At 30.7% G+C, this 27757-nt stretch overlaps 1 protein-coding gene across 4 annotated transcripts in view; it reads right to left on the reverse strand.

The window, feature by feature from the left end:
* LOC134712681 (neuroligin-4, X-linked-like) overlaps positions 1-27757 on the reverse strand; it is a 208236-nt gene that overhangs the window by 50960 nt on the left and 129519 nt on the right. The window lies entirely within an intron of this gene.

Genomic DNA, 27757 nt, shown 5'->3' on the forward strand with positions numbered 1-27757 from the left:
GAAACGCTGGTTTTTGAACTGCTGCTTCCCTTGGATAATGACAATTCACCTGCAGCGGTACCTACCAAGCATACTATGTTGTAACAGCGATATGATAACTTTTTATAGACGATGTAGGATAAAAAGCATTATTTTGATACACAAAAAGCTACTTAAACAGCAGAAATGAATACAAACAAAAAAAACTGTATTTTCACGAGAAATTAATATTCGTTGCCTTGATCTGAATGAGCGAGTTAAAATGAAGCGATTATTAATGACATCGTTCATAATCTTCTTACAACCTCCACGAAATGTAGTTCCAAGCTCTATTGTTAACTAACAATTACAAATCTTATTCTCTCTAAAGATAACTACATTTACTGTCAGTTCGGCTCACAATTGATCACATAATAGACTTATAACTGCAATATAAAGCTTCCAGGATAAACACAAATTGGTAGAGTCAGTGCATGGAAACGAGTTCTGTATCTTCTTAAATTGTGGAAATGTGGAATGAACAATCTGAATTAAAATCCAATTGGTAATTTGGAGATATTCTAGTGAATAAATGGGTTTATAATTCAAAGTAAAATACTACAAACTAATTAAAACATGTATTGGTAATCGGAATGGATTTCAATGCCATTTTTTATATTATGTTTAAAACGAAGGTATTTCAAAAATGTAAATGTTATTCCAAAATAGAAAGAAAAAAACTAAATATTATGTGTTTCATTTCTAAATTCCTTCGAATACGTCATGTAATCATGTTGGTTTAATAATATAAGATATATTTTAAAGCTTCATTAAGTCTACAAATAATAAACAGCAAGTGTAGGCTGTTATCCTATCAAAAACATGCATTGCTATTAGGTTTTCTTTTGCTACATGTATATTCTAACATCATTCGAGGATAGAGAAAAGAATAACAACAAGCACTAACTCCTGTACGTTATTTAATTTGGTCTTCGTACATATTAATAATAAAGTAATCGGTACAAAAATTTGAGAAGATTAATCTTTACTGTCAGTACACCGCCAGCCTTCTTGTGATTGAATTTAAAAGTCAAGCTATCTAAAGCAAACATCAAGTATAAATATCAACTAAATATCTTGTTTTCCTCCTAATCGAAAGTCACCCACCAATCAATGAGACGGGGTTGGTGGACTTTTGCTTAGTTAGGCATATTCAGGGATGATTTACTCTGTGTCATCGATAAATGCCGTCGGACTCGTTGATTAGGTTGATAATAATTTCACTTAAGAATTATCATCACATCTATGGACGGTGCAGACTATGTAAGGCAATTTGTTTTGCCTGATGATAGGGTTTGGAATAGCTTGTTCATTATTCAGATTGCTTTATGATGAAGGCTTACAGCATAATCATTATGTTAAACGGTTATGCCCTTGAAGTAAAAGTTCCATTTCGTGTGGTATAACATTTATATAGATTCATTATAAACTGGTGAAAGAGAAGTAGTATAAGATATTAACTCATAAAAGGTCAGATGATCGTCCATTATAACAAGTGGAGACGCCATTTCAATTCTTGTTTTTATATCAAAGATTCCACGATATAATAAGTATTAAAAGGAAAATAGATGTATAAAACAATAAAAAGACAGTAAGTTGAATGGTGTTCATTTCTAAAATTTAATTTGAAAAGCAAAAATTAATTCGAACTCTGTAGTTTCTAAATGTTAATCTCGTACGTCAAAGGTTGATAAATAAGTATGGAGGCATATCTCTCTTAATAAAAAATTTGATGTGAGAAAACCGTTAAAAATAACCGGGTTCATAAAATTGGACACTAAATACCATGTTTTTACAAGGCAATGGTTACAATCCAGTCTTCAGGGGAAAATGACCGGTGGGGTGAATCGTAACCATTGGCTAGCGGAGATGACCAAACCAGTGATTTCATTGATTATGACTATATGAATTATCTAGTGATTCCTGACACTCATTTTCATATATTTCCGGGAACAAATGCTGATTACTTTTCGTTCTTTGTGTAATAAACAAAATCGCTAACATGCAATGCTTCCATCATGAAAAGAAAATAAACGACTAAAATATGATTAAGAAATCTAAAACAAAAGGTGAGTTGTTACGATAAAAACAAAAGTTTTATTCTACGATCCCATTAATTATTTTGAAAACCTGATGAAAAATTGTAGTTTTCACAAATTTCACAAAGACAAATTGTGTACGTGACAAAGTATTACCAAACTTTATCAATATATCATATCATCACTGTCAAAGAACTATACGTTTATATAAGACGTTAAAGAACACCTGCAACAGTTGTTTGACTGATGAGTTGAAATGTCGTCCACCACAACTTCCTTGTCCAGTGACAATCAAAATTTACTTCCAACAGCTTTGCTTAACCAGTTTAGCTTAACCGATATTATTTTATGATTGATTTTTCAATTATCCTCGCCCTGAATATGAATGAAAAATTTGCAACAAGATAGGAAATGTAAAAGATTGTCAAAAATAACAGTCAACTTGTGTTTTGTTGTTGTATAAACTAGCTTTTCTTTTTTTAAAGATTTTTTTTTTATATATAATATAGTTTTACCAGTTTTGAGTTACACTACATCAGGTTGTATAGATCTATGATTGTTAAATGAGTCTATAGACAAAACAAACACCTCGGTCTATCCCCAGACCATTTAAATGGTCTCGGAAACGACCCTCATCTCATTTATTTGAGAATTACATGAAATGTCGCATCGAAAATAGCCGACGATAAGAGAAAAGCAAATAGGATATCGCCACAGAACGTTGCCTATCAGATGTTTTTAATGAAAAAAATACGTTAAGTCTAATGGAATTGTTGGAAATGCTTTAGATACAAAAAAGTCTTCGAGAGATTATAAATCACAAGTGAATTTACTTAAAAAACTGGGAGTCGTAGAAGTAGTTAATTAATACAGTCACACTATGGCAAGATTGAATAGCATGACTGATTCGGTAGTTATTTTATAGAAATAATACAAACGCAGTTTCTCAAAATGTGCAGAAGAAAAAACAAAACAATTCAAGCTAAGCATTCTCCTATATTGGAATGTCATTTACATTCTTTAACTTTCAACTTTCACTAGGTTTGAATTAACTTTTTGAAATAAAATATTTCGTATCAATATAGGTAAAACAAGACCATATGTTTGGATGTACCAATTAAATATACTCACAAATCTGCACAAACTTTTAACGATCATTTTGTTTGCACTTAACATTTCAAATTTCTTGTTATACAGTTGTATCGATACTGTTGAAGTCTATGTGTGGTTTTCACAGAGAGTTAGAAACAGTGAATTATTTTTGAGTGAATTTAAACAAAGAGTAATAGATAATTATATTTCTGAAGGTTTATCGTATTTTGAAAATTCGTCGAAATGTACTTTGTATCAGTATTTACATGATGGCCACACTATGCAATTTTACCTCAGTCGTCCATTAAACAGTTTGTATAGATCTTATATTACTAGATATAGAATAAATGCTCATGCACTATGTATAGAAACAGGTAGATACTATAATATAGCCAGAAATGAACGTTTGTGTAGTATGTGTAATAAAAATGCTATTGAAGATGAGCATCATTTTATTTTAGAATGTGATAAATATAACGACATCAGATGTAAATATTTAAAGAGTTATTATTATGAGAAACCATCAACTTTTAAATTAGTACAACTGTTATCTGTAAGAAATGTCAAAGAGCTAAACAACCTAGGAAAATATTTATTTTCTGCAGAAAAAGCACGTATTGGTTAATTATTCAAATGTTTATTTTTAGTTTAATATGTCTATATGTCATACTCCGCTTAATTCTTTCATTGATTTGTATAATTTGTGTATAAATGTTATATTATGCTGTATATTATCTATTGGATATTTATATTGTGTAAATCCAATAAGCTGTATTTGCTTACGGAAATAAAGTATTATTATTATTATTATACTTAATTACGTTGATGCTATATTGTTTGCGATTTTAAAAACAGTTTCTGTACCATTTTTATCTATCAAAATGTAATCTATTGTTTGATTGGCTCATTATTTTATTACAGTTTAAACCAAACGATGGTTTCAGGGATTTTTTTCATGTATATTTAATACATATTAATCCTAAAAAAAATTAATGTTAAAAGTGTTGGCGGCGAAAACTTTATGCTATGTACCAATAAGCGACAGCATTTAAAACATTGTATACGAATAAATTGACATAAATGGGCAACAAACACATGTCAAGTTAAAATAGGAAATACAAATTCGTTGTTGAAAGAGTCACCAGCCGACAGAAGTAAACATTTGTTTAATTTGATAATCAATCAGACATCTATTACAGAAACAACAACTTCCCTTGTATATGCTGTCAGAGATCTATATATATATATATATATAGAAAATATCAACAGAAGCGTGATAACTCCGTTTTGTTAAAGAAGATTCCGTTCGATTTTAAGGTTGCAGTTGGTGCCGTGTAGAGATATACGGAGCTTTCTAATTACAGCTGTGCCTTAAACATTGCTAAATGGGCCACGGCAGTGCAGTTTTATTTTGAATGGTAGGAGATGTGGGATACATGTTGATAAGACAGCAACGTCATTAGTTAAAAACATTCTTTGGGAAATCATATATACGTTTGGACATGAACATCGTGATCATATACGGCATTTTTATCTTGTGACCACCATAAATGTAATAAATAAATGTCAGAAGAAAAAGACAGAATTTAGCTCTTACGGTTATTAAAAATTAAAAAAGAGCTGACAAGTAAATTTCTGAGACACAAATGAATGAAGCTGAGAAGTGACTGCATGTTTGTGGAATGTTGTAACAGTGTAATTAGTAATCAGTAACATGCGGGTACACAAACTTCACCTACATGTGGTTTGATTGGTTTTTACATTTATTCAAGAAACAGTCAAAAGTTGCTCATTCTAATTTTTTTTTTTATCTATATGCATAAAAATGAGAATGGAAATGGGGAATGTGTCAAAGAGACAACAACCTGACAAAAAAAAACAGCAGCAGAAGGTCACCAACAGATCACCATTCAGGCGAGAAATTCCCGCACCCGGAGGCGTCCTTTAGATGGCCCCTTAACAAATATATACTATTACAGTGATAATGAACGTGTGTACTTACAAATGTACGTTTTATATAGTTCCTTAAATTGAGTATTAAATCCATACAGTACATAGAAAAATAGGTTTGAACCGACTTCCTCACGAACAAAGATTATGTAGTGAGGAGTACATAAATTGCACCAGTGCTTAACTAACTATGCATCCTTAAAACTTTAAAAATAAGTTATGTATTGTATCTTTTTTCTTTATTTTCAACACTTTGACAACGCAGTATCACTGTGACATTTTTTAATTTGTCATTTTGAAAAGTCAACAATTTTCTCGCTTTGTTGAATACCTATTATTGGCCTTCGGGTATTTTCTGCTATTAAGTCGGGTTGTTGTCTTTTTAACACAATCCCCATTTCCATTCTCAATTTTATTACATGGACACTCCCGTTAGTTTACTTTTGTCACTAAAGACTTATCTGGTGATATTCAATTTGACCTTTTTTGTTAAATTGAAAATGTAAATGGGAAATGTGTCGAAGACAACACAACCAATAGAACAGACAAGAACCGAGTGCCATCAATAGGTCATCAATGCAGCGAGAAACTCCCGCACCCGGAGTCGTCCTTCAACTTGTCTAGTTTTAACTATATTTTGCTGTGTTGAAAGATATGCATGATAACAAATGACAAAACAACGAATTGGTTTATTTCATAAAAAAACCTTGAAGATTATCACCATACATTTTGTAAATGATTGTAAATTGTGCACCCAGTGCAGTTTTGATACTGTGAAGCTAGGTAAAATGTAAGTTATTATATCATTAAGACCGTAAAATATTACAAGTTCAAAGGCACTGATGATCTGCTGGTAGATAATTTAAATTTGAAAGTAACAGCTTGAAACGATCAGGAAACACTATGTATCTGTGTGGTAAGATTCTTATTTGTTTTTATCTGCAATACACTTTGACGAATATTTGTGAATGTATGATAAAGATTGCTCAACAAGATGAAAAAAAATGAATTACTAAAGTTGTTACAATGCAAGATTAAAGATTTTTGCTGATTGTAACCGCAGGCAAAATATACGCATGTTATACTTAATGAGTTATGCAATATGCGACAAACAAACTTGGGACACTTTATTGCAAATTTGGTTCATTCAAACATTTATTCGTATTGTCATGAATTGCTTAATGAGATACAATGCTACATTTAATGGAAAATCTCTTAGAGTTATCTCTCTTTACACTGTTAAAATGTATCCGTTCTTGTTTCATGACTGTAACGAAACAGACCTGTTACTTTATTTTTCCATGTCACGATGAACATCACGAAGGATACCGACTCTGCACCAGGAACATTTTCAATGTTCAATAAACCATTGACAGCGCAGTTCCATTTCACAAAACATAACAAAGAAAAGACAAAAGGACAAATGACAAAGGTCTAAATGAAACAAATGACTATATGTGTACAAAGAAGAGATATCTTGGACATATACACACAACAAACATACTATAAAGAACGTTTCAGCAAATCATTAAATAATTCCGTCGTTTTGAAAATAGGCAACCCATACACACAACAAACATACTATAAAGAACGTTTCAGCAAATTATTAAACAATTCCGTCGTTTTGAAAATAGGCAACCAGTCTACCTTAAAGTAGAAAGTTAAAGTTTGTATACAAACACCCCGGTTGATAAATAAAATGATAAAGCTTCATTGTACTCGTGCTAAATATAAATATGTAGTAAGTAGTAAAGCCATTTTGTAAAGCGTCAGACAGAAGCTATTGAAGACTTTATTTGTCTTGTCTTTTTGTTAAGATACTATCTCGGTGACATAATATAACGCCTGAATAAGTGTGATCGAGTACAAAATAGTACAGTTCGAACAAATATCATGTTTGAGTTTATTCTTGAGTTCAATTTAAATATTGATATTTCAATGCTGTTTTTGAGATAGGATTTTTTTTTCTGAAACAATTACCTGTGGTTTATACATTCACATATGATGTGATAAACAAAGACGTTGTGCACAACATAACACAAAAAAACGTTCAGGATTCAGTCAATGTTTCATGTCATTTGACTGACAATATAACTTTGGTCTAGGAAGACAATTGAAAACCTGTTGTTTTTGAAGTGCGGGTTCATCAAATAATGTATCAACTGAAATACTGTAGTTGTAACATTCAGCTCTTTTTATATTACATGTCTGGGCGGAAGAATTTTTAGAACTTGTCAACATACTAACTATATCAACATAACTGTGAAACAAAACTTGAGATGCTTTGGGTTTATTTCAAATTTGATTAATTAAAGAAACTATCTTGAATACATATTATTTCCCTATTTTAATTTATTTAGGAAAAGCACATTACTTTATATTATCATCGTTGATCAAAGCAATACAAAATAACCTTTGACGTGACTGATTAATTTTGCTAGACATGTGACTTGATGTAGATCTACGTATAATGGTGTCAAATATGTTTACGCTTGTTTGCTGCCAAAATGCATAACCTCAAAAGTGCAGCTATACTATTACAAACTAAATATACCGCCTAAATGAAGTCTGATGTTATAGTTTTTTTTTTCTCAAGAAAGGAAACGCTTTGAAGCAAACGTATTAATTTTAAGTCCAAAATGTCTAGAAAACGTATTAATTAGCTACAACTTTTTTTTTTGTCTTTACTTGTTTATGCTTTTCGTAACCTTTTCATAACAAAAGTCATTTGTTATATATTGATACGATGGTTAACACATTATATTGCCCATAGAGAGGTTACACACCTGACAGACACAATGGAGTTTCTGCTTTAAATTATTTCGAAATATTGAGATAAATACTATACACCAAATCTAAAAAGTTACCGATTCAACCCTGTAAGTAGATCTTTGACTATTGTTATATTAAGCTATCAATAATGATTTTCTTATATTATTAATAATATCATTATTATATACATGTATATAAGCACAAGTATGGCTCTAAAATCTGCCGATAATTGTCTCCGAGCATTGCACACGTTCATATTTATCTCTGACTGTGTTTACACTTAACCTATTGGAAGCTGGATGTGCTCATTGTCTGATTGATATTTTATTCTAAGATGTATTCTTTTTTATTTGATGTCATTGGATTTAAACTACATGTCAGTAACTGGGAAAACTCAAAGATCTGTACTTAAGTTAGTGTAGTTGTAAGGTTGTATGAAACCTTTTCACGTCCTGTCATATGCTAACTAACAAAGAAAATTAAGATTTAAAGTTTTCAATTTATTCTATAAAAGATATTGAAACTTATTCATTATCAGTGTAATTTCCAAGAAATGTTATTCAAACATCATCTCAAAACTGTTTATTTCGGGTGTACTTTTCACCATACTGTCGATTTTAGTTTACATGTGTTGAATTACAATTTTTATGTAAACAAGAATTTTATAATCACGGTTAGAGATAAAATCATAACATTGGATCAAATGAGCGAGATTGATAAAAATCACAGCTTTGCTTTATGTCTCAATATGAAAATTAAAAACAAATTAACGAGATTTTTATAAAATTTGTAGACAAAGTATAGGATAAAAGGCACGTCAAGGGAAATGTTAAAGTACATTATACTGTTATTACAGATATAAAGTAAATATGCGTTTCTTCATTAAATTTACGTTAAGTTCTCGTTTGAAACTATTCGACGAAAGTTTACAAGTTCATGCATGTTTGTCAATATTCCGACTTTTGATAAAGCTTTATAAATGCTTTTGATGTAATACTTTCTATGTTGTGATATTACACTCTTATTGCACTTAAGGATGAAGGTTGGTACCTATTAAAACGTTTATACCTGCTGCATTTGTTTGCACCTGTCCTAATTGAGGAATCTGATGTTCAGTAATTGTCGTTTGTTGATGTGGCTCCGTGTTGAAGACTATACTTTGACCTATAACGGTTTACTTAAACAAATTTTATCTAGGTTGGAGAGTTGTCTCATTGGCACTCATACCACTTCTTATATCTATTTTGAGCAAGAGTTGTTATTTCAAAAATTTTAAGTTATTAAATTCCAAAATGTAATTTTCAAACAAGAACTTTTTTATAACGTTTGTTACTTAAAACTAGTTCGAGAAGACTCTGACGTCCAACGGCTGTTTTGCCAGACGTCCCACGGCCCCAGCTTGTCAGGCAAAACAGCCGTTGGAAGTCAGAGTAATCTCGGACTAACTTAAAATATGTTTTACAAGAGTAGTATTCGCATGTTTTATACTTATTTTGTGTTGTATATAAATACAAATAAATCTAAATTGAAACGTTTGATAGCATTAGTTGAAATATGCATTACATGTAAGAACCATGTATAGTTTCAGTGTAAAATACATCTGGTTTGTTTGTATCGTAAAGTTCCTTGATGAACCCTTCATCGTTTTGGAATAATCAGCAATAATATCAATGTTCGTTCGTTCGGAGTAATTTCAGCTTAGCTTGACTTCTGATCGGATGAGTGACCTCTAAGTGTCTTCAATGAATCGTATAAAATATCAACTTTACCTCCTTTTACAAATTAGATATTAAAAATAAAACATCAGATTGCAAACGGGTTGGCAATAAATTCTGTAAACACAAAACTGTAATTTGTTCTAACAAAATAGCAGAATCAATAATTATTTCTAAGGTTTCTGGAATAGGCTTTGGAGCTGAAAGTTTCAATAAACATTAAAAGCATGTTGATCTTTTTAATTGGCAATAAAAACTCATCCCTAATGTTATTCTAACAGAATATTAATTAAGAAACAAAAATATATTCAAACTGGGAACAATTAACAGGGAGAAAAAAAAACTGTCGATAAAGACATCATTATAGTTGCTACAAAATGAACAATAATAAACTACAGAGTCATCAAAAATATACTGAAAAAGTACAAGACTGCAACGTACATGGAACGCATCAAATATGGCAACAGAAAATGGAGAACACATAATGATAACCCCTCACAAGTGAAGATCTAGAGTAATAGCAGAGATGTATGGAAAGGGAACTTAAGAGGTTTAAAGTGAATTCTGAGATCAACGGTCCAACTTGCATTGATGAATAAATTATATTAAGTCAATTCTGAAGTTTCAACTTTCCAATCCGGGATATAGTATAAAAAAGAAGATGTGGTATGATTGCCAATGAGACAACTATCCACAAAATATCAAAATGAAACAAACATTAACAACTTTAGGTAACCGTAAGACCTTCAATAAATGTTTCGTTGAACAACCTATCTAGTGTGTTTAACGTTTGTTCAATTAGTACAGTTACTTGATCAATTAACGGACAAATTACTGTCAGAACGAATCATTTGAAATATGCAAGTATTGAATCACTTTTAATGAACGTACTTAGATACCGTCGGACATTGACAATGGGACACTCAGACAGATATACAGAGGAATGCCAGATACCGACAACAACCTGCAAACACGTCAGTATGCACGTTAAATAGCATCGAAATAGGTGATAACAGCCTGCAAACACGTCAGTATGGACGTTAGATAGTATCGAAATAGGCTAATATTAGCTGGTCTTGTAAAATTTCGAAAAGTGTGTACCAATTCCAGACAAGCAGTTCTAGTTTTTTCTTAAAGCTAATGATAATCATCACTCCTTGCAATCAGAACCAGTGAAATCTGAGAAAAAATAATATCTCTCTAAATGGTTCACAAGAACATACTTAGATATCTATCTTGTGATTTGACTTTGTTACAAGTAATGACGTCTGCATGATGATTCTATTATACATATGGTTATGTGTTGCCTTATATGTCACAAATGGAAGTTTTTAACGACCTTGACTGGCTATACAGCCCTTGCACGGTCGGTATTCCTTATATGTCATTAAGGTAACTTCATGGTATACCGGCATCTTGGATTGTTTAATCCCTGAACAAAATCGGTCTAGTTATTTGCCTAAATCTGCAAGTTTGGAGACAGATTTGCAATGCAATGGTTAGACTGTTATTTCCATTTAAAGAAAACTTGTTACTTATTCTTATCATACAAAATATTTTAACAAATATCATTTTTTTTGTTTTAATATATTTTTTTTTCTTCAAATGAGCCATTTAAGGGGAGATAACTCTTTTAGTACAAAAATTATACTGGGCTTATCGGGAATTTTTTTATTTTTACTTGTAGCAAGAAAACAAGTTCGGTGACACCATGTTTCCTTTTTCTTTTCTAAAAACATATTATAAAACCTTTCTTCTCACAATTTATTTCGAAATTCTGTCTCATAGAATTTTTTTTATGCACACTAATGTGTTTTTTCATGAACAAACTCACCAAATTTTTGGCAATTTTCAACGATTCATAGCTTGAAAAATAGCACGGTGACCCATACTTTTTATTAAATTTTTGAAAAGAGCATAGTAAAATCTTCATTTTGACAAATTATAAAAAAATTCTGTCTCAAAAAATATATACTTGTGGTCTACCTTAAATGTTAATGTGTTTTTCCTTTTCAACTTATATTTGTTCGTCAAATAAGAATTCAGATGACCTTTCTTTCTAAATAGAAAAAGTTACTATCCACTATGTACGCTCCGTATTTGTGTGATAGTAAAGACAGATGTATATCGTACTTTTTTAATAGTTTTAGATGTTAAATCTATGCTTAAACTATTTGATCTATGGTTTAAGCAATACTGAGACTTTTGTTATAGAAGTCTCAGAGCAATATAAGTAATTTCAAGGATTTGTATAGAAAGTCCTACTATACAAATCCTTGGTCATCCTGTAAATGAAGCTGGGTAAATGTAATGACAGTATTCTTTAAAATACTCTATATACAAACTGAGTGTACCATATAATACGCATAGCTTAACACCAGCAATGAATGTGAAATCACCATCGAAATCAGAGGCTGTTCACAAACTTTTATTGAGCAGTTACACGTTACCTTTAGTTATATATAATGATTGGACAATTCCATATTTAACACTAACATAGGCTCGCTTATTTAATAACAATTTCCAGGGAGGATACCAAATGCATAGCTCGTTTATTAATTTATAATTTCCAGGGAGTATAGTAAATGCTAGTGTAACTATCATTATGAATGTAATGTTTGTTATAATAACTATATAACAGGATTTAAAACTGCTGTTTATATATAATGCGTCACAATGGATTTCTTAGGCGTTTTGGTTTTTATTCTGCCGTAAGAGCTAAGATAGCGTGAAAAATATATCGAAATTGTCGATTACATAACGCCTTTAAAACGATTAAAATTCTGAAAGTAGCCATAAAATATTGTTAAATGCAGCGACTTAAAATATATTATAGTACAAACATGGATCAAACTTAGAACAGCAAAACGTCATTCGTCAAATACAGTTAAATGTTCTGTTTGAAATCGTTTATGAAAATTTGAAAAAAGTACAATTTAGAGGAAATAATGTCGACGCTTAGTGGAACAGGAAGTCACGTGATCCTACTTTTAACTCAGATGATTTACAATTATACTATATAAGTTAAAAAATAAAAAATAACGACAACTCTCAAAATAAAAAAAATAACATTTTTTTTTGCTACAGATGTCACATCCATCAACGACGTTTTTAAAAACGATGTAAATGTTTATGTGTTTTAATTATTTTAACAAGCAAACTTATTTTCAGAGTAACAATTTTTTCCTGGAAAATTTGCGATATGTTTCAAAACTTAAAATGTGTAAATAAAAGTTCTTTGTGTCTTTTGGTTTCTTGTAAATTTAAGTTGCTATCTCGAGCTCCTTTACGTATATATATATACAACTTTTTCTAATTTTCATAGGACAAAACATGTTAGCGTTATATATACGAACCTTACTATTCCCTACATCAGCGCAAGTTTAACATATTACAGATTGCTATTGAGGCTCGTGCTCCTCAATTCTAGTTTTTGTAAAATGTTTATTTTGATACCAGTTTTTTTGTCTTTTGGTTTCATTAATGATACCAGTAATTTATTTCTACTTAAAACATCTCAAGAGTATACACACGAAGATTATTGTACTGAGATAAAGGTATTTCATTTGCAATTTAGATTTATGCATACCATGGAATGCAATTTCCTCTTCTGAAAAAAGTTGCTAAAACAACATTGCATTAATCTGCCACGTGCTGATATCTCGTGATGAAAATAACATTTAGGTTATTTGTTAATTATTGAATTATGTTATGTAACAGTTATTATAGAGTCGTCATAAGTACGTTTTAAGTAGAAACAAATTAGATGTTACAATAGCACTGTTCTTTTCCTGATTTAATTCTGTCTTATTTGGGGGTCAAATTGGGAGGAATGTGATAAATGCTACAAACTTTGAGAAGTAGTTGTAACTATACAAAAGTGCATATGTAAGCGTAAAAAATGAATGCATATAATGAAGACTTGCGCTCTTTTGTTGGTGTATGTGATCATGCAGACCTGGACAAATGTACTTTAAAATTCTAGAACAATCATTTATTTTGATGTAACTATCTGATTTTCAATTTACATTACATTATGAAAACATTAAATATATTCAAGTGTAATTATGAGGTCCTTAGGTAGCAGTACATTATAATCAGAACTATAATGGTAAATCTGATGAGTGTTACATAGCTCGATGTAAATGGTTTGATAAGTATCGTAATGACTGTGATCTCTGCGTTCTGTACTTTAAATGTCTTTTCAAGCACATTGTCTGATATACTAACTTTGGCACTGAAATGAAATTTACATTGTTCTCTTGACTTTTTCAATCATAAAGAGAAAGTGAAGTCTACATAGACAGCCTTGTTGGTTATACTTTGGTCTTTTGTTGTTAAATCAAGAGATGGTGTACATACGAATATTATATGTTTTTCCTGGTAAGCGGGAGATAATTCAATGTAAAACAATTTCAATAGGACATGTGGTAAGCATGCCAAAGAAAGACTATCCACAAATTACAATTCAGTTCACATTTCACGTGTCTAGAAATGTGTCCTAAAAACAATGAGAATCTTAGCATTAATGACAACAGCACCATTCTCCGTTTTCGTATATATGTACAGAGTTTAATCACATCATCATTTTACAGGCATTTTTTCTCAAGGGTAAACAATTGCTATGTTATAATACAGAAATACTTGGTTGGTTAATCAAAATTGCTGGGATACATAGGTTTAAAACATTCACTTTCAATATTTATAAGAACTATGAAGTGCCTTTCCCCTACCGGCTTCATTCCCAATCAAATTACAAGTTTAATACAGCTAACAACGATTACATGTGTACTCATGCAACAATGGGTTACACTTTAAATTAAAATCTAGACATTTCTGAGTTGTTCAGTTACAATGGTTACATAGGTTACATTCACTTTTAATATTTCTCAGAAGTATTCTGTTTTCTAGCTGGCTTGATTTTGATATTCACACAGTTACAATAGTTACTCTACACTTATAGTAACACTGGGTTACACTTTAAATTATGTACATGTATATAATTTTGTAGAATACGACTGCTTGAATGTATTTCATTCGTTTAAAATAGAATATCAATGCTTATAGATAAAATCTGTATCACTCATTCAAATTGTTCAAAAATTAGTTTTCACTTACATAGTTTACAGTAACAAAACTATACTTGCTCGAAAGTGATTTATTTTCATTTTAAATGTCTTGAATTCTAGTAATTTTCATGTAATTTCAGTAATGACCAGATATTGCTAATAACCACAACCAAAACAATGTCTGATTGTAAAAAGTAAATTATTTCCACAGAACCATTCTGCTGTCAGAAGAAATTTGTTTAGAAATAATTGATATGCCTATCTTATAATACTTAACAGAGTGAGCGCTGAAAGTTATAATTGCAAAGATCTTACTTGTTTGTAGAACAACTTATTGCTTGTTGGAAAATGATTTGTTGCTGTAATCACTTTGGCGCCATTTATGTTGAAACATTTATTGGATTATAAACCAAAGTTTTAGGTCATGTTTATAGATTCTTGATTAATTGAAAAAAATATTTATTGTTAATATTTGTGTTAAGTTCTGTGAACTGTATATATAACCGTTTAGGGAAAAAACGGAGACATTTTGTTCAATAATAAGTTCTACTATTAGATTGGTTGATTGTTGATAGCTTTACGTCCAGTGGCAAATTCGACCATAAGATATAGAACCACTAATCTGACCTGGACACAAACAAACATACAAGAAAATAAAAGTGTATGAAATTATACTCAGATCAACAATATCAGTTTTTGTACTTTATGTACACAAATTCATTGAACCAGTCCGCTCTAATATGCAAGTAAAGGCAACTATACGTAAGTCAGGACAAGGTATGATTTTGTAATGAAATGAATGCCACTTTTATTTTACCTTAGGAGACAATAGTTATAAATATATAATTCAAAATAGACAGAGATAGGTTCGTGTTATTTGGATGGAGAGTTGTCTCATTGGCACTCACACCACATCTTCCTATATCTAGAGATAGGGTATGAATTATTGATCGGGAGACTAGTTAGTCTACTTTCATGTATGAATCAGCTTGCTAACTAGTGTAAACTGTAAAAGTACATTGTAAAAGCGTGCACTTGCCCACTGAAAATTTTTGCACATTTACAAATTACAATATTGGAACTCTAAATTCTCCAAGTAAAAATTTCATTTAATTTTTAATATGGGATAAACAAAAATAAAGCATTCAAATTTCAGAATTTCGAAACAAAACAGAGGGAAATGAAATAAAAAATTATGTTAAATAGGTACTGACAAAAAAAGTCTTTCTAGATAGTATCTCATTTTCCGTTTTTTTCTGTTTTTTTTCTTTCATTCAGAAATATTCTAATAACGTCTTTGATTTACATTGGACACTTAATTTTCGTTCAGGTTCAGCGATTTTGTGTCCCAAATCATAACCTTTCTGTTCCATCATGTACTGCATACACAAAAAGGAATTTGTAGTACATATTATCTCATCAATTAATTTAAGGGAACAGTCATTTGGTCAATTGATTGATTTTGGCTAGTTTTCTCAAGACTAGGATGAGGAATATTTGTAGAGCAACACAAGAAACATTTGCAAAATTGATTCGGTCAATAGATGATAATTATGTTTCCGTATGTTTTTGGCAAACTTATGATTTTTTTTATAATTGAATAATGATTACTGAAATAGCTATTGTACATTTTATATTATCTGTAACAATGAAAATAAAAAAATGAAAATTATTCTTTTATAATAAAAATTACGGTCATACAAAAGTGACATTACATCAATTTTCTTATACACTCGAGTACATATTTTATATCCAGCTCAACCTTTATTTTATACGTTCAGAGCAATCAGTTTATTTCTCTCTCAAAGAATAGATTCTCGATTTATTCCCTACAACCTCTTATAGATGACAGACAAAGGAATAATGAAATTATTTTTTATTATTTAACATGGTAACAAAGTTATGTCTAAAAAAACTCGCCAGGGAAAACTTCATTTCTACAGATCAAACGAAGCTTGAGCATGCTACTGACATATTCAATTATAACTCCGACCGCCATGACGAGTTATATATCAGTTTCTGCGGTCCTGCAACAACAAACCCGGATATTGCTTGTATTGATTAAATTGTTCTTTGATAAAAATTTACAAAGTTATCTGCCCTTTCTTTTATCATTTTAATAGGAACAAAATCTCAGCGAGATATCATAATTTTGTTAAGACGGCAGTTAATAATTTTCTTCCCTATTAAGTCTGATGCTCGCGCCTGGTTAATATCAACTTGCCGTTATACAACTATCATGGTATTATTTCCATACGAAAAGCTCTATTGTAGTGGCTAAGTGAGGCAAATGAAACAGCACTAAATGTTATTGTTCCTTTATACTGACTGACACAAAGTTGGAGTAAGATTTATATCATTCTCTGATGTGTCCATTCTGATTCCGAAAGTCTTCCATCACAGTGTTAGATAATTACCTACTAAAACGAGGTCAATAAGATTTACTCGTCGTAAATATTGTTTTGGAATCGTTGTTTTTGCTGTCCTTGCATCGTTTCATTTGGTACTTTCTTTTACTAGTATGGTAAAATTGCATTTCGTACAATCAGTGTTTTTTAGACCCAAATTAGACTCGTGATTTGTGAACATAACGCTTGTCAGTCCTACACGTGTTTTGAAGACCTAAATTAGGCTGTTGATGTTTGTATCTGAAGCTTGTCCGTATTACATTGTTTTAGGCTGTTGATGTTTGTATCTAAAGCTTGTCCGTATTACATTGTTTTAGGCTGTTGATGTTTGGATCTAAAGCCTGTCCGTATTACATTGTTATAGGAGTACCAGATGATACCGTGATTGTTTATTAAGCTATAATTGCTTCCCTGTACCTAACGGGGTTTTAGACCGAAATTAGTCTCGTGATGTCTGAATCAAACGCTTGTCCGTACTATACGGGTTTTTGATACACTCACTTTAGGCTCGTGATATTTTGGTCTAACGCAAGTTGTCCGTTCTACAAGTGTTTTATAGACACAAGTCTGGCTCATAATATTTCGATATAACGTTTTACCGTACTACACGTGTTTAAGCGTACCAGATCAGGCTCGTGAAGCTATAATCTGTATTGACTGTTATGTTATAAAAAGTAATGTATAGTTGCATAATTATAATTATTTGATTTGATTTTGAATAATTGTTAGATTTTCATGATTACAGTTATGAACTATAACATCTTTTGGAAGTACCAAAAAAAAGTTGAGAATATAGGAAACCTGTTTAAGCATGATTAGTACAGGCCATTTATTAGTTCGTAATTTTGTTATAAATTCATTTCTAATTCTTTCAGAAGCTACTGATAACTAGTAGGTAGAATATCTTCACTAGATTACATATGACAAAACATTATAACAATGACGTGTTGGAAGATGTTTTTATTACACAAAGACTTTGTGATTTCCAATCAAATTAAGTTTTAAAAAGGCTATTCTCTACAGACGTAACTGTTTTCAACCAACAATCTTTTCCACAAATGAAATTTGAATTCTCTTTTCCGCTAACTATCGTCAATGGCTTACTTGATTCTGAAATTGATATGTTATTTAAAAATCATGCTCTTATCCGATCATTTAAGTATTTTAGGGACTTCCTTCCTTTCATCTTGAGAGTTAATATTGAATTTCACAATAACTCAATGAAAAAGTAATCAGGCAGAATAACTTCTATACAACATGGGTCCAAATCGATGACAAATTGGCTATTTACAATTCTTCGGAATCAAATTTGCAAAGCAATAATTTTAAAGTTATTTTATTTTCCTATTTTAAACACGCAACTGGTTCTGTGACAAATGAATCTTTGGACGTTCACTAAATAAGGTTTACATTCCAATGTGAGACTCTAGACAGCTGCAATGGTGTTTACTTTCGTAAATTAGTCAATTCTAAACCTAATTACACCAAGTCAACAATTATTGAACTTTTTACCAACAACATTAGATTAAAATGAGATTTCAAGTTTTATTTCACGAAATGGAACGAAATGGAACACAGCTTAAAGGGCACCAGTCTGATGCCATGTCTGAAGATCCTGAATTTATACCATCCACTGTTGTATTATTGAAATAAGTTGTATAAAATGTTAAGTATATGACGTAAATCCTCAATAGTAATGTCCATGCGATCTACAGAGATGAACTTTTAGACAACGACTGGAATGTTATTACCATATGTCAGCTGATGGTCTATTCGGATCATTTGAAGGTCCCTTGCATGTATTTAACACCTTAACAACCAACGAGAACCTATCAATTATCTTCATCTTTTATATATAAGCTTTGGATTTCAAATATTTTGGCCACGAGCATCACTGAAGAGACATGTATTGTCGAAATGCGCATCTGGTGCAAGAAAATTGGTACCGTTAATTTTATTAATGTTTCAACTTGGTTTCTAGTAGGTGTTCTAGTTATCCAGTCTTTCCTTTTAACTAAAACCCTCACTTCAACCTAAGAATGCATTACTGTTTTTATTTGGAACAAAGAATATTGCAAGTCTCTGAAATACAAAGATTTTGTTTGGAATTAACCTGTAGAACTATTATAACAATTTGTGCATGTAGAACTATCAGTTGAATACCTCATCCTAACGTGTACGTCGATGTTATTTATAAAGCCCGTAAGTTAAGATACGATCATTTAAACTTATCGATCCTTTGGTAAATTAATTCTGAAATGTTATTAATTGAAAACTCTATATATATCCTTAAAAATTGTCTTGTCATATACTCGCATCGAATAAAAAATGACATGATCATATAATGGGGATAATCTCTTCTTCTTTGTTTTAAGAAATAACCATCAGCTCTTAATTTCTGTCAGTCGGAAACGAAACGTTCTTTGAAAAACAACAGTTAAAGTTAATGCAGATTATTATTAATAAACAGTAATAAAATAAAATCCCTACAAATAAGAAATATATTCCATGAGAGAAATACAATATCTTGAAAATATAGCTATATGTTCCCTTGAAGTATGATGTTTGCTAGAGGTCTTTAGCGTTTAAAAGAATAAAATAATTAAGGAATTGATTGATCCAGGCATAATTGTGAACATTTTTTTTTTTTTTAAATATCAAACATTTATTTATTCCAGCATGTGAAAATTACACCAAGGAAAAATGACAAGTTTTTAGAGAAGACGAATTGGTCATTTCTGGCAAAGTAATAACTGCTACTACATGTAACTACAATGTTCAGCATGTTTAAGATACAAATTAGCTTGTTGTCAAGTTTGTTGGACAGTGTGATTAAGGTCACATTCGTCAAAGGTACAAAGACATTTCAATCTGCATACAGATTGACTATATTGATTACTGGACATACTATTGCGAATTAATGGATAAACAACTACATATTTACACGGAAACTTAATAAACTGTAAATATGTAATTATCGTGTTGTATTTAGATAATTTCATGTGTACATAACTGACGCCTTGAAGAACTAGACCTTAAAGTTAAACATATAAGAATTAAATGATTCTTTTGTGATTTTATTGAGATGTAAAAGCGTTCATTCATGCACATTTTGTATGAAGCATAGAAGCGCTTCAGACTTGAAATGTGCAAACGTGTTACGGTTTTAAAACCATATAAATAAAATATGAATCATAAGATGCCTCGGAGGTCAACAAAATTACGAAATCGGAAAGTACCTCTATGTAATGCTACAATATTAATAATTATATAAACAAACATAAAAAAATAAAAATGAAAATTCAATTCACAAGATTTTCGAAGAAAACATTGTTTTGAGGATCGTAGACATTTATTTAACACGAAGCAAGTTTAAAATTTATAGATTGATCCGAACGACTGACAGGAAGGAAATATTTCTTTACTAATACACCCTATTAGCCAATCATTTTGAATGCCTAAGGAAGAAAGTCTGGACAACTTTATATTTTCCTAGTGAATCTGTTAAAATGCTTTCAATCGTACAATTATAAATATTGAGTTAGTTTAGTGAGTTTAACGTCAGCCACACCAACTAAATGCTCTAAGTCGGACGGAATAATTCCCAAGTGGCATTATGTCCTTCAATTTAAGTATTGCAATTAACTTATCTTACAAATCATTGCATGTTCTATTTATTACGTTAGATTCACTTTAACAAAATTTTAAAACTACAATTGAAATTTTGACAAACAAGTTTCGAAGCAATCGGTAAGGGAATGGAAGAAGATTATTTTAACACATTGACGTTAAAACATATAAATGAAAGATAGTGTTAGAATATGCACATTCCCATTTAAAACTGTATTTACATCTTTTTATAATTTATATTCCGATTGCAGTTAAAAAAGCACCAAGTCTAGAGCTGCATGTTTGGTAAATGCTCTCTGTGCCATCACTTGTATTATAAATTGAATTTTTGCTAAACAGTGCAAAATAATTTGTCTTCAACTATAAAACGTCCAGACATTATAAAACCTTTAATATTGACTACGTGTAACATAACCTTAACACAAAACCAACATAAATATCATCTTATGCCTAATAAAGATGTTTTGATAAAATTGCAATCTGCCAAATAATAGGAAATAATAATATTGTATGGTTCGAAAGTACAACAGTTCCCTGATAAATCAAGTAAGATGAGCGAAGTATCTAATATGTGTTGTGATAAGGAAAACAATATTACATTCTTAGGTTTTACAATCCAAAGAAATGGATGATAGTCATTCCGAATTTAATAACATGGTAACCACTTTCAGACAGTATTACTATAATCAATGAATGTGTGTTTTACATATTTTGGTGTCCGTCTTGTAGATGACACGAACTTTGTAGATGACTCGCCGTACATATCTCACAAACAGTTTCTCCTACAACCAATTTACTCCGTATTTGAATTAACTGTAATGTTGCAAAGTTATGTTACTGTTTAAATAGAAGCATATGCAAAATTAATTCAAAGAAAAAAGATATTAATTAAAATGATGTAAAATATCGAGCGATTCAGTAATCAAGAGAGGGACGAAAGATACCAGAGCGACAGTCAAACTCAAAGATTGAAAATAAACTGACAACACCATGGCTTAAAATAAAAAGACAAACAGACAAATAATAGTACAGAAGTTTTTATAAGAGTTCTTTATTGTAGATATTGTTCTCTAGTTTTAAACTTAATACAAGAGACCAGTGAATTCAAAGTTAATGTTATTATTGGCCTCACTCGTCTACAGTCAATTCGAAGTTAATGTTATTATTGGCCTCACTCGTCTATGTATTACTTATATTGGCTTAAGGTGGTACCTAACACTTTAGCTAAAAAAAATTTGGCTCGTTTAATTCTGATAAAATTTTAACAAAGCATTTACTTTAATCCTTTGACAAAAATATTAAAATTTTTAAAAATTTGAACCAACCGTTTTATCAGAAAAATACACTGGTTATATAGCAGTTTGACAAACACTAAGTTTGATAATTGAGAAGCTTAATATTCCCTTAAAAACACAACGTCATTAAAACGTTCTACTGATTTTACAGAGTTATCTCCCTGTAGTGTTAGGTACCACCTTAACATTAATTTACTTGTAGATATTCCAGAGAATAAAACAAATAAAAACATTATGTCTGGATTTATAGTTCCAGAATTTAATATTATTTTTAAATACATGAAAGATATTTATTAATACTTTAACATTAAGTTTGAACTTTTTATATCAGAGAGTTTATCATATTTGATTAAGAGTAGAAAATAAATATATAATGTTCTTTGTTGTCAAGTGTTTGTTTATACAAATATTCAAACTCTAAAACTTACATCAAAACTGAAGAATTATATCATGAATGTAAAAAATTTGAAAATTAATATTAACTGCGTTTAGTAAGCAGACTATATTTATCTTCATATCTATAACTTATTATATTTCACAGCAATTTTACATACATGTAATAAGTATTCTACAACAATGGTACATATTACGCACCAACAGGTATGTTCCTGACATATAAATGGTTTCTTTTTTTATTCTTTGGAAAATGTTGATGGTAAATTTCTTACAGCCTCAGTTATATTTCTTTACAACTGCCAGGACGATTTGGATCTTACAATGTGTATATAGACACCTATACTTTTTTGAAACCATATTTACCTTTAGGTGTCTTTAACTGTGTGTGGTTTGTTTTAATTGACATTGATATTGTTATTTTTTGTTGATCACAGCGAATGTTATCATAATGTAATAAATGGAACTGCTTTAGTGCGCCTCACAATCAAAAACGTCTTCAGTTGTTTCTTTTGAGGTAATCAGAAAAGTTGTATGTTCGAATGAGCGTAGGAAAGGGGAACATAAACGAATGTTTGAGCACTCAACCCTCAACTTCAAAATGTACCTCATATACAGAACGGTTTATTGAAGTAATCAAGGTACAATACCATTCAATAACCATTGAATGTAGCAGATAATGACAGCCTACATTTTGTATAAAACAACCTACATGCGTGCACACACTCACACAAACACAAACATTCACCATACACATATTAGTTCTCCTTCAACTATAACTATGACAATATTTAATTTCTTAAGTTTAAGGGAACAATGATCACTCGGGTTTTTTAACAACGGACAATCTGAATAATGGGAAATTTAAAGAAATTTTGAAAAATTAAAATCGTTACTGATTACATCTTGGTGGCATTCCTATGTTCCACAAACATTTATGTATAAGAAATCCGTATAATGGCCACACTCTAGATATTAACTTGATATTGAGTGATTGGTTGACTGATTCATTGTTATTTTATAACTTTTCCAAAATGAAAGAGGAAAGGGGCCTCCAACGAGCTCCAAAAATAAAAAAAATAAAATAAAAAAAGGACATTATATGAATATATTTAGATACTTATTTTTTTTTAGTGAATCTTCAATAGGTTTCTTCCGTCAACTTCTTAATTGATCTCGTTCGCACGTTAAGGTTTCTTCCTTTAAACGTAAAAACCTTAAAACAGACTGACATAAAACTAAAAACCAATAAAATTGCTAAACAGGCTTCATTTTATTGGTGTTATTTCTGTACGCTTCCGCAAACTAGTTATATTGCTTATTATGGGCATTATATGATAACAAATTCTCAGAGAAAAAAAATGATGCTTGAAATATATATGGGTTTGAAAGGCGCTACTTTACAGAAATAACTGTCAATAAATAACATGACAATACAGAAATAACGATCAATGGAAAACATTGTATTACTTACAAAAATACCGTCGAACCTTTAAAGGGCGCACAATTCATTAACACCGAATTGACTCAAACTCTTTAATTAGATTTACAAGATACTAAAATATGCACAAGAATTACAAAGAAAACAATAAACCATACATCAAGTTCTAATGAAAAATTAGCATTTCGTGCGTATTTCCAAACTAAACGCCCATCTATCGCTAATTACCAGCGAGATGAAATTCGAAGGCACTTAATGAACTGAAATATCAATCAGTTAAAGCGCGATTTTACAGGTATGTTTGAATTCATTTAATAGATTACAAAAATATATAAATCGTTCAACTCGTTATACTAAATATATAAAATATATGTTTTGCCGGTCGAATTAATCTATGAAATGATTTTTCATAGTGGCTCTTTTGATTAATTATTTGTTTATTTTTTACACTTTTTCTTTCCAAAAACTTAGCAATGCTGAGCACATGAACAAGTTATCTCTTACAAAGGATACACTCACAATTCCATGTTTACCGTCTCAAATTAGGTCGAATCATTGTCTTGCTAGACATGCCTTTGTAAATCAAAGATGTCTTTGATTACTAAAACAACATTTGACCCAACGTGTTATCGATGGCAACTTCATGTCAATACTCTGCTTTTATAAGTGTCAGAGAAAAAAAGTTATAACTATACTTTAATATTTTTTATAACCTTCAAATCATGACCCTTACATAAAAATGTATCGCAAACTGAAGTAAAGGCCAATGATATAACAACACATCCACACACAAACACGCCTATTCTAGATAGAAAAAAACGGATACCGTTTTATATGTTTGGGTCTGCATTTGGTTAATTAAGACTACAGTTGCTTGACTATATTCGTTTTTTTCCTATATACTATATGAATATCCTGATCTAAATAGCATTACGAATCAGCGCACGCATACTTGGGTCTTTTTTCCTTCTTAGCAATTATAACTCATTCAACCGACTTTGTACCGTAAAACAAAAGACTTATCTTTATCTACATTATAACGGCATCTTGGCAATAATTATTGTGGTCAAGATGAACCTAATCACAAAAGGAGATCCCCTGGTGTATTACTATATATGGCTTATCAAGATTGAGAGAGACAAGTCATTAATAATAACAGTTCTCTCTGTCTGATCAATGTATTACCATCTACCAAATAAACCTATTGCTTCAGCAATTACCATCTAAACCTACGAACCTACTGCTCAAACAATAATAGATATATCAAACTTTTATAGCTTTTCACGTGGAATGGACTTATTATGCAATATGATTATAGTAAATGACAATATCATATTCTTTAATGTTTTTGTTTCGTATGTCTGTCATTTAATGGTATAATATATGTCTCATGTATATTTCTCCAACAGCGATCTACTCAATTTTCCATGTTAAGGTTGTTATTTCAGTCAACTATACGATGGATTTGTTTTTAATTACGTACATTATTTTATATGTAACAAGCGCGTTTGTACCCAGTAAGACATATGACAGTTGTAATCAATTCGTATAGCATGATGTGACTATCCGTTTTGAAGCACACTGTATGTTATTTAGGTTATTTTTGAATTTTAAGTTCTTCGTGTAAATTGAACTAGAAAAGAAACAGAAAGGCTTGCCGAAGATTGATATATCTTAATGTCTCAGTGGTATCTTCTCTTGAACGAGTAAAACTGTCTTGTCTCGTTGATGTCAACGCTAATATCAAGTTTTCATCATTCCCTTGCAGACTTACACCCAAAGTACAAAAATCTAAAAACTAGCGAAGTTTAATGTTACTCGTGGATTATCGGATTGATCCAATCTCGTTAGTTAAATTATAAATTTTATAAAGTCCTCGTCGAGGCTCGGACTTTAAAATTGATATTTTAACTATCGCGATTTAATAAATCCAATATTCCACTCGTATCAATGTAAGAATCTATTCATATACAACTTCCAATGCTCAAGATTCAAACAAGGGAGTGCAAAAACGATCATACTTTGTACGATATATAGCTATTACCAAATGTAACTCTGATACAATAAAATACATTAAAATCCATGACAAGCATTAAACACAGGAAGCTTCAAGAAAAAAATTCAGGCCCATTTACGCCTAAGGAGGTACGAATAAGATTCCGTGCACATGATCATGATAGGACAATCAAATACGGATCCTGGTGTATGATCATAAAAAAACCTAACAGTCTGCGAACACAGCCATAAAATAATAATTTACACTGTACACGAACATACTTAATTAAATCTTAAACACTTTACACCCGATTAGTACCAAGACAGCTATTTCTGTCTAATAACAGGTTAATTGATTGTAATTTAAGTATACACAAGTACAAATTTTCCAAATGGTAGAAGACGCGAAAAACTAGAAGAATATATAATCCTCAAAAGTGGAAGAGGATTTTTCAATGCAACAGTTTTGTGTGTGTTTTTTAATTTATAACAATGGAACAATGTTAATAATGTAAAGAGGAAATTTATCAAATGCATTTATCTATTTTAAGCCAAAAACATTCTTGAAGTAATACATGCAATTAAGGGGCAGGAAAATAAATGTTTTGAAATCGTAAGGAAAAGCCATCGATCTGTCCTCATACTGAGCAACACAGCGAACAAGCAAACAATTAACCCATCATTTACACTTTCTATACACAATATGACACCTTATCAATAAGCCAATCAACAAATTCATTATCATCTTTCATTGCATTCAACTTTGATATTGGATCAATCTGACTTCCTCCTATTACAAAAGATGTAGATATTCTTCTCAACTTAGCCTTCTCATTCTCAAACTCATTAAGTCTTCAATAAAGCGCCAATTTCAAAATGAGGTCTGTCAGTGGTAATTACGGGACTAGTGATATCTAGTCATTCTTATTCTTCTCACAGACATGTGAACATTATCTTCCTAAATCACTTTTGATGTTTGACTCTATGATTTAAATTACCTACTATGTTTGACTTTATCATTTAAATTACGTACAAAACAGAAAATTACACCTAGCCATAAAGAAATACTTTTTTGTCACATTTAGAAATTCGTCAGATGGAATAACAGACATGAATAATTGATGCGTGTCTTTTTGTTTCTTTAGTCTTAAATTGTCATTTCTGACGAGTGCGTTTAGGCGTATTTCAGAGATGATCCTTAAGAACTACATTTTATACAGAATAAGATTAGTAATTTAATTAGTTTTTTAGTGCAAAAGAATCTATCAGAAAAATAAGGGTTTCGGTAAATAAACTTACATTTAACAATAATTCAATCTTCGTGTGACAACACTTTGGTTCTGACAAAACTGTGTTTTTCATTCTGTTGTACAGATATTTTAAGATTATCGGGTTTTGTCGAATAAAGGCAACAGTGGTATACCGCTGTTTGAAATTCATAAATCGATTGAAAAAATAACAAATCCGGATTACAAACTAAAAATGAGGGAACACAACAAATATAAGACGAGAACTACGACACAAAAGAAACACTAAAATGTAACACCCACATAACCGAACTATAAAATAACAATAGCCACATTTTCATGACTTGGTAAAGGACACTTTAAGAAAAAATGGTGGGTTGAATCTGGTTTACATTACAAATAAATACGAACAACATTCATATCAGAACAACAAAGAAATATACAAATAAACATTACAATAGGACATTTCGACATGGTAATAGTTATGAATGGCACCAGGCTTTAGAGAGGGGCAATCTAATATGGAATTCAAATAATATCCCAACAGTCTTTTAGTTAAGTTCCAAATCAAGGATAGTTTAATGTTGTGAAGCATGACTGAAAATTCTAGACCTTCTTATACTAGCATTTTATTTACTAATATGATCATAAACAGCTTTCAACAACAAAAATCACAAAATTGTTGGACTCAAA

The sequence above is a fragment of the Mytilus trossulus genome, chromosome 3 (assembly GCF_036588685.1).
Source record: "Mytilus trossulus isolate FHL-02 chromosome 3, PNRI_Mtr1.1.1.hap1, whole genome shotgun sequence".
Taxonomy (NCBI): Eukaryota; Metazoa; Mollusca; class Bivalvia; order Mytilida; family Mytilidae; genus Mytilus; species Mytilus trossulus.